Raw genomic sequence first — 9,564 nt, 5'->3', positions numbered from 1 at the left:
ACTTCTTTCACCTCCTCCAATTATTCTCCCTAACCCACAAGTTCCTAAAGAGTTTAAGGTCACTCAAGCCCTATTGGCAAGGCAAGGTCTAGGTGTGATCACATCTTGGAGATCTAGTCACATATTGACAAGCCGGGAGAGTTGGGTGTCAAAGTCTTGAGAAAGTTGGTGGCTCAACTACTTTCTAAGTCACATAGTGAGTTCTTTTGGGAATCCTATGAAACAGACTAAGACAAGACCCTTAATGATCTTATCTATTTGCTAAGATTAACTTCCTAAAACGCTATGGACATTGACAATGATGACATTGGATATCCAGTAAAGCTCTCTCTTCCCAATGGAAAGGGATCGGCCATAGTCAACTTGGTTGACCCAATGGTAAAGAGAGAGGCGAAGTCTGAGATAGTCCCATTATCAAGGGTCCATAGGTAACTATTGCCAAAGGAAGGGGAATTGGTTACGAAGCTGCCAAATTTACCTAAGGATGTTAAAGTCAATAAGTTTGGCTCTACTTCAGGTAAAGTCCATTGTCTAACTCTATTAAGTACATGCTGATTCTGATCGCGAAGATGGATTTCAATCGCATGGTTCGGTGATCAGAATTTTGGGCTATTACTTAAGAGTTATGATATTTATATTGCTCAGGAATAGATAACAACAAGGTTTTCATATGGATTGTAAGGATAAGTTTTTCGCAAAGTTTTAAAATAAAAGAAAAAGGTTTTGATTTTATTTATTTTAAGTATCCTTACAATGGCATTTGTGAAAAGTTGTTGCTTATAAGATTCCATCGATAGCAATATTGGAAAAATGGATTTGATTCTTTCGGTTGTGGTAGTGTCTAATATTACCAAATAAGGAAAGATTCTCATCACCCAAGGTTCAATTGGACCGAAACTTGGAATCATGCAAGTTGTATAGTATGATGAATGAGAACTTTCAGCTTGGAAAATTAAGACTAATTCCTTATGTGAATAAGGAAAGGACTAAGGGATCGAGTACACATTCTTGTGCACTGGTCAAGTCCACCACAAAAGATCAAGAAGACTATTCGTCATGATTTACTTAAGTTCAGTAAATATGGTTATACTTATAAGTTTAAGTATAAGTCTGTAGCATTGGAGAAGTTTCAATGTGAGACAGAACGAATAAGAAGAATCAAAGAATGGCAGAAAGATAAAAGTTTCTCAAATCTGAAAAGATGGGAGAGTACTTTAGTATCATGTTTATGATCATCTTAATGATTAAGATACCATATCACAATTGGTCCTCTAAAGTCATCTTAGTGCATTCTTATGACTAAGAAGAGGAGTCATGAATTGTTGAAATGGTTAAATCAAAAAGATGAGTCATACTTCGTTCCAAAACAATTCTTAGAGTCATACTCCAAGATTGTAACTTGAGTGACATATCTTAAAGAGGGTTTGTTAACACTAGTCAAATGTAAGAGTAAAAGGTTATCTACTCTTGTACATTTGAAATTGGTAAGTTGTGATGTTTTGGATAAAACAGAGACCAACTTAGGCCAATTGTGTAAAGTGTTAGTATTGATAAAGAATCCGCACTATCTCTTGAATATTTGACAAGGGAGTCTTATATGTCAAGAGGACAGTGGGAGTCTTAAAGCTCTTGAAAGTTTCAAGACTTAATCAAGAATAAAACCTAAAGTCCTTCACTAGCACACGACTTGAGGTTTATAACCTATCGTGTTGAAATTTTTGTGCCTATTCAAGTTGGATTTGCATAGGAGTTCTGAGAGTTCTCAATTGGTTGCACAACTACTTGGAAGCAATGTCAGGCACCTGAGCTGCCAAATGGCAAGAATTTAAGATTGCACAAGTTTAATCAATATGAGTTTGGATTTGTCACTAACCTTGTCTTGTGATTATGGGTTTGACAAATCAACATGGATAAGAACACATACACTATTAAATCTAAGTGTCATAAGGTTTCTCTCCGATTCATGAAAATGATGGTGAGGAAACACTTTCACTAAGTAGATTTTAGCTAGATAGCAATTGTGATATTTGCATTCTCAAAGTCGTTAGTGGAGTGTGTGTGGTTTACCGGCACACTAACATAGACTTGTGAGAAGTGGCAAAGGTCTAAACAATTGAGACTATGATTACGACATCCCTTTTCATAGTTCTAAAATTGTTTAGACACACATGTGAGCTATCTAAGAGAGGTGTATGATTTTGATAAAGTTTTATCAAAACAATCTAGTATCAGAAATCTGAACTTTGGTAAGAAAGTCAGCTGATTTCTGAGTACATGTCAAAGCTAGTGGGAGCATAAGTGTTATGCTAATAATCATCATGTTAGTGGGAGCATGATAATTATGACAAAGGTTGCAAGTTAGCAATGTTAATTATAGAAAACAAAAGTTTCAATTCGTGAGGTTGCAGGGGTTGAAAAAGTTGTTTTGCTATAATTAAGGGAGAGGAAATTATACTTCATTTCAATTCTAAAAGCTTAGATTGAGATTTTAATCGTATTTAATCAAGGATATATATATATATATATATATATATATATATATATATATATATATATATATATATATATATATATATATATATATATGAATTTCATGTTGGAATGGCTCAACATAAGGAAATTCTATATATGGGTCCATTATTTGCGTTCTAAAATTCGATTATGATTACGGCATCCCTTTTCATAATCTGAATTTTGAGAACTTGGCAAATTGAAATGGAAATATTATAGCAAAAGACTGGTTTAGTCTTTATGTGAGACATCATGAATCGTGTCCCATATGCTTCGGATATAGGATCGATTACATGTGCTATATTCATCCTTTCTAAAATTTTCCAAATGCCTGGGGCATTATGAAGGGAAAAGGTCTAGAATTGGATATGACTAAAATGATTAAGCAATTGTCGAGGACAATCTAAGGTTTACCAAAGATTGGTTGCTCAAGGACAGTTGGAAGTATAATGTTAATTCTGGAAGGACCATATTGACATAATCTGTAAGGAGGCAACTCTTGTTCAGAAGTGATAGTCAAAATGGAATATGGAAATGTTTCAAAGTTAGAAATTATTCAATCTGTGTAAGATTAGGAAACTTAATGAAAGAAGGATGTTTCCAAGGAGCTGATCTCCTTTGGAATGCTCTGTAATGATTGTTGTCAAGTCTTTCTGACTTAGTGCATAATCATTAAGAGGATCAATGCATATAAGTTTAGAATCTAACAGATTTCAGTAAATGGCATGAATTTGGAATTCTTGCATTTGCAGTAAGGATTTGGGACTGTGAAAAGAGGATCATTGGAGTGATGTTCAATTGATCTATTTTACAAGGTAAAGATCATAGACAAACATAGTATGCATACTTGGTGTATGGCATGACTAGTGTTTAGAAAACATAGTGTACATGCTTGGAGCATGGGACAACTATTGTTTTAAATTCAAGTATAAAGTTGATAAAACCGAAACAATGAATAATGAGTAATCAGTATGGGATAAAAATAAAAGTGTTTATTTATATTCATAGGGTTTGATACCATATTTGATTCATTTATTCTTGTGTTTCACTTTGCATGTTTTGACTTCCAGAATAACTAAGTCGCTCTTCCTGAATGATTAAGTTATTCAAACCATCCACAGTCGGTCATATGTTGGAAGTAGATATGAATCAAGACTGTCATGGGTTGGTTTGTAGAGTTCCAAGTTGGTGGACAAAGTGGTGCTACAACACTCATGAGTGCTCATAAGTTCTGAGTATTGGATTCAACCCGCGCTCATTTGAATCACTTCATGGATTTTATCATGAGTGATCATGAGACGATAATATCTTATATTCTTCAAACCTAGATATATGAGTTGTTACTATGAGTTGTTTATACATTGATTGCACGAAAACGCATTGGTAACTCGATGTTATAAAACGTGCCTTTGTGTATGATTCAACAAGTAGTAGAACAAGCCATATGAGTCGAAGTTTATCCATTCCTTTTACCTTCGGGATAAAAGCGATATTTGTGGGCCCCTCGATGATTTAAAGATGATACATGTGAGTGCTTGGCCAAGCCAGGACTGATTTGATTTGTTCAATCAGTCAGTCATCATAAATCGAAAATCAGGAAACAACAAATGGACAGAGAGAATGATTATAATCCATGTCTCAGTCCATATGATATCTAGAATGGAGGAATATATGATCCCTTATCTAATGGACAAGTCATTGACAAAGGTCAGAGTTCATCGACAAGGTCAGAGTTCGACAGAAGCTTTTGAGAGCTACGATTGCTGATCGGTTCCTGAAGTCATACGCAATAATAGTTTTAGACTTATCCAAGTGGGAGACTGTTGGATTAATGTCTAAGTCCATAACTATAATTGGTAAGACTTGACCCGACCCGACATGGTCCATTTGGGTTGCATGGCATCATGCATTTGGATAGACTATAATGAGAGAAATAACACTTAAGGTTGGTTAATATATTATAAGTTCTAATATATTAATAAGGTTATTTAATTAGTATTGATCAAGAATTAATTTGGAATTAATTAAGTGATCAAAAGGAGACTAATTAAATATATGGGTTGATTGTGTAAATCATTCATTCTTATATATGTGGGCTTGTGATCCAAGATTCCTTATGTTGGACTAAGTCCATGGGGTGACCCATGGATACTCCATGGAGGTTAAAATCCATAGAGCATAAGGAATGGGTAAAGTTATGAGTTACATGGTGTAACCCTAATAGCCACCATATAAAAGAATCCCATGGCTCAAGAAATCGTGCACTAATGTGTAAGTGTGAGGGCTAGACGATTTCAAGGAGTGTTCAAGTTTCTCTCAAGTTATTCCAAGTGTATTTGGTGTTGTGTGAACCATTTGAGGTGTCACACTTGGGGCACTAGGCACTCAAGCTTCATGAAGACATTCTACATCAAAGAGGTATGTATTCTATCTTGTTATATTTATTATTTTGTATGCTAGATTAGGATAATACCTTGGATGTTCATAATTGTATGTATAATAGAGAAAACATAGATCCAAGGTATTTAGGGTTGCATGTACACTTAGGAGTGTTAGAATGCTCATAACCCAACACATGGATCTCATGAACCGCGTGTGCAGATCGATGTTGGATCGGTCTGTGATAGTTTTTATTGATGACATCTTGGTTTATTCCAAGACACAGGAGCAGCATGAGGAGCACTTGCGAGATGTGTTGGGGACTATGAGGAGGGAGATCTTGTATGCCAAGCTCTCTAAGTGTGAGTTCTGGTTGCGCGAGGTGTAGTTTCTGGGGCATCTTGTCAACCAGAACGGGATTTCGGTCGACCCGGCCAAAGTGGAGGTCGTGATGACGTGGGAGGTTCTGAGGTCTCCATCTGAGATTCGGAGCTTCCTGGGACTGGCAGGTTATTATCGGAGATTCATTCAAGACTTCTCCAAGATAGTCGTGCCTTTGACCCGGTTGACAAGGAAAGTTGTGGTCTTTCGCTGGGGGCCTGAGCAGCAGGCCGCATTTGAGAAACTGAGACAGAGATTGTGCGCGGCGCCAATCTTAGCCCTGCCAAAGGGCGTCGAGGATTTTGTAGTGTATTGCGATGTGTCCATCTCGGGTTTGGGCACGGTATTGATGCAGAGGGGGCATGTTATCGCCTATGCTTCGTGGCAGTTGAAACCTCATGAGTCGAACTATCCGACGCATGATTTGGAGTTGGGGGCAGTTGTTTTAGCTCTCATGATTTGGCGTCATTACCTCTATGGGGTCCGTTGTACCATTTACACGGACCATAAGAGTTTGAGGTACCTCATAGATCATCCAAATATGAATATGAGGCAGCGTCGATGGCTAGATGTGGTGAAGGATTACGATTATGAGATCCTCTACCACCCGGGGAAGGCCAATGTTGTGGCTGATGCGCTTAGCCGCAAGGTAGCACCGATCAGAGATATTTTTTTGAGGATGACGGTGGTGACCCTGCTGTTGGAGCGGATTCGAGAGGCCCAACAGGAGCCTGTGAAGGAGGAACATCGTAAGAGTGAGCGTACTGTGGGTTAGGTTTCCTCCTTCGATTATGACAATCATGGATTGTTGACGCTACACCGTAGGGTGTGGGTCCCACATCATGGGGGTGTGCGTCAGGTATTGATGGAGGAGGCACACAAATCCAGGTTGTCCATCCATCCCGGGCCAACGAAGATGTACAGGGATCTTTTTCTTGATTATTGGTGGCCCTGCATGAAGTGGGATGTAGCTTGGTATGTTGAGAGATGCCTGACCTGCAGGAAGGTCAAGGACGAGCATCAAAGGCCCCACGGAAAGACCCAGCCGTTGGATATTCCGATGTGGAAATGGGAAGATATCACTATGGATTTCATCATGAAGCTTCCCAGGACCGCACGCCGAGTGGATTCGATTTGGGTCATCGTGGATCGGTTGACCAAGAGCGCCCATTTCGTTCCGATTCAGGAGTGCATTTCGGCCGAGAAGTTGGCCGACAACTATATTAGAGAGGTAGTGGCTCGGCACGAGGTGCCAGTTTCAGTGATTTCTGACAGAGATGTGCGGTTCACTTCCAGATTCTGGAACAAGTTTCACGACGAGCTGGGTACTCGTCTGCACTTTAGCACCGCTTTTAACCCGCATACGGATGGTCAGAGTGAGCGAACCATCCAGACTCTGGAGGATATGTTGCGGGCATGCGTTTTAGACTTTGGAGGTAGTTGGGATACTTACCTTCCTTTGGCAGAGTTTTCCTATAATAACAGCTATCACGCGAGTATCGACCGTCCTCCCTTTGAGATGTTGTACAGGACGAAATGTAGGACCCCAATATGTTGGGGTGAGGTCAGCCAGAGGGTCATGGGGAGTACGGAAGTGGTACTTAAGACTATAGAGAGGATCCAACAGGTTCGGAGCAGGTTTCAGAATGCTCAGAGTCGGCAGAAGAGTTATGCCGACAGGCGACGTTCGGACCTGGAATTCTAGGTCAGAGATATGGTGCTCCTAAGGGTGTCGCCTTGGAAAGGCATCATTCGGTTCAGGAAGCGGGGCAAGTTGGGCCCCAGGTACATTGGACCCTTTAGGGTTGTAGCCCAAGTGGGCAAGGTGGCATATAGGTTGGATCTGCCAGCCGAACTCAGTCAGATTCACAGCACTTTCCACGTCTCTCAGCTGCGGAAGTGTCTGGTAGACGATTCGGCAGTGGTGCCTTTAGAGGATATTCAGGTGGATGACAGCCTGACCTATATTGAGCGGCTAGTAGCTATCCTTGACAGGAAGTCGAAGGATCTGAGGAACAAGATGGTGGAGCTGGTGAAGGTGCAATGGCAGAACCGCAAGGGCTCGGAATGGACCTGGGCGCCGGAGGACGAGATGAGGGAGCACTACCCCGAGCTTTTTCCGGATTCAGCATCAGACTTCGAGGACGAAGTCTAAAATAAGTGGGGGGATTTGTAACACCCGATTCCTGGTACGTATTTAATTCAAGTAAGTTCATGTTTCTCTCTGGGACTCGGCGAGTTGGAGGCCCAACTCGATGAGTAGACTCGATATTTACCGGGAAGTTTAATGATCTACTCGACGAGTCGGGAGACCGACTCGACGAGTAGAAGCTGTCTGGATGAAACCCTAATATTTAGGGTTTGCACCTATTTAAACAGCTTATAACGCCCCAGCACAGCCTCCATTGTTCCTCCCAACCCACAGAAAGCCCTAACTCGAACCCTAAGCCTCTTTTGAGTGTTTTTGAGCTTTTTGGAGACTTTTGTGTGCAATTGAAGTTGGAAGAGAAGGTGGAAGCTTGGGAGTTCAAGTGGAAGCTTGTAGATTCAGAGGTTTTGCTTCATTCTCAGTTCATTCAAGGTAAAAAGCTTGAACCTTGACCATCTGTCTCTTAGATCTTGTTTCGGGCTATTTTCTACCCCTTTTTTGAGTTGTGAAGTTATAAACGAATTTTGTGAGTGTATTTGGAGTTACACTTCAGATCTGGAACCATTGAGGGTTCCCATGGCATAAAGGTGCCAACTTTATGGCCATGGGAGACCCATGCTTCTTATATACCTCTTTTTATGGCTTTTGAGCCAAAAACCCCCATGCATGGACGTCAACATTGGAACTTTACGTATAAAATGGACCCTAGGAGGTCAGATCTATGGTTTTGATGCATTAAGACCCATTATAATCGACTGAATAGTTTTGGACAAAAGGGACTCAGGGAGTCGCTTGGGTGACTCGGCGAGTCGGGTCGCGTTTTCCCCCAAATGTTTTCTTGAAATGGTCTTTGGTTGAGTGGAAGGAACACTCATCCTGTTAGGGGTTTGTGATGGACTTGAAGATCAAAGGACTCGACGAGTTTAAGAAAAAACTCGGCGAGTTCAAGGCAATGTCCCAACCACAGGAAGACAGACTCGACGAGTTCAAGGATGAACTTGGCGAGTCATAGACTGAACACCTTCATATGGATGAAGATGAACTCGATGAGTTCATGGACGAACTCGGCGAGTCAGTTGAAGATAGTCTGATGTGTTGTTGAAGGCGAACTCGTCGAGCTCTTGCTAGACTCGACGAGTAGGGACGGGAAGGTAGCATTTTGCGGACATGGGGACTCGGTGAGTTGGTGGACCAACTCGGCGAGTCGAGTCAACCAGATGTTGACTTTGACCAAGGTTCTGACCTTGACTTTGACTTCGACTTGAGTTGACCCTTGTAGGGGCTATGAGTATGAATTGGTAATGTAGAAAGGATGTTGTGTAGGGATTTAGGAGTCGAGAAGAGTTGATTTCCATACCAAGGGCAACGCAGACACTAGACGACATTGAGGTGAGTTACCTTCCAGTAGAAGTGGGTCTAAGGCACCAAGGCCGACCCACTAGTAGTTGGTTACAGTTAAGATGATTGTCTTTGTGATAATTGTCTGGTTTGCTATTACTTGATGTGTTCTATGTCCAAGTATGATATGTTCTATGTGATAGTGGTAGTAGGGGGAATAGTCCCCGGTTCGGTCGTTAGGGCCGAAGGATAGGTCGGACACCCCAGATATATCTGACAGCATGATTATGATATGATTTTATGTGATAGTATTAGGGGGTGAAATAGTCCCCGTGACCGGGTGAGATAGACAGGAGGGTAGGCAGGCACCCCAGAATGGCCTGACACGAGTAGGTCAGCACCCCAGAATGGCTTGACATGGGTAGGTCAGCACCCCAGAATGGCTTGACATGGGTAGGTCTAGCGCCCCAGAACTCTTCGGCAGTACGTATGTTTTTGGTATATGGTATGATGGGGGAACTCACTAAGCATTGTGCTTACGGTTTTCAGTTTTGGTTTCAGGTAGCTCTTCGTCGAAGGGGAAGGAGCTGGCACGGTAGCAGCGCATCGCACACACATGATTTCCGCATTTTGAGATCCATGGGATTTGTACTCTGACATTATTACTACTTTATGTTATGATTTTGAGACGTGTGGTTATGGTTGATGACTTGAAATGATGATGATGTTGTTTTTTAGTAAACGGTTTTATAAGTATTATATTTAAAAACAGAAATTTTTGGTTATGATTTTTGGGATGTTACATC

The sequence above is a fragment of the Lactuca virosa genome, chromosome 3, assembly GCF_052849685.1.
Source record: "Lactuca virosa cultivar CGN04683 chromosome 3, Lactuca_virosa_CGN04683_v6, whole genome shotgun sequence".
Classification (NCBI taxonomy): Eukaryota; Viridiplantae; Streptophyta; class Magnoliopsida; order Asterales; family Asteraceae; genus Lactuca; species Lactuca virosa.
This window is presented reverse-complemented; position numbering follows the sequence as displayed.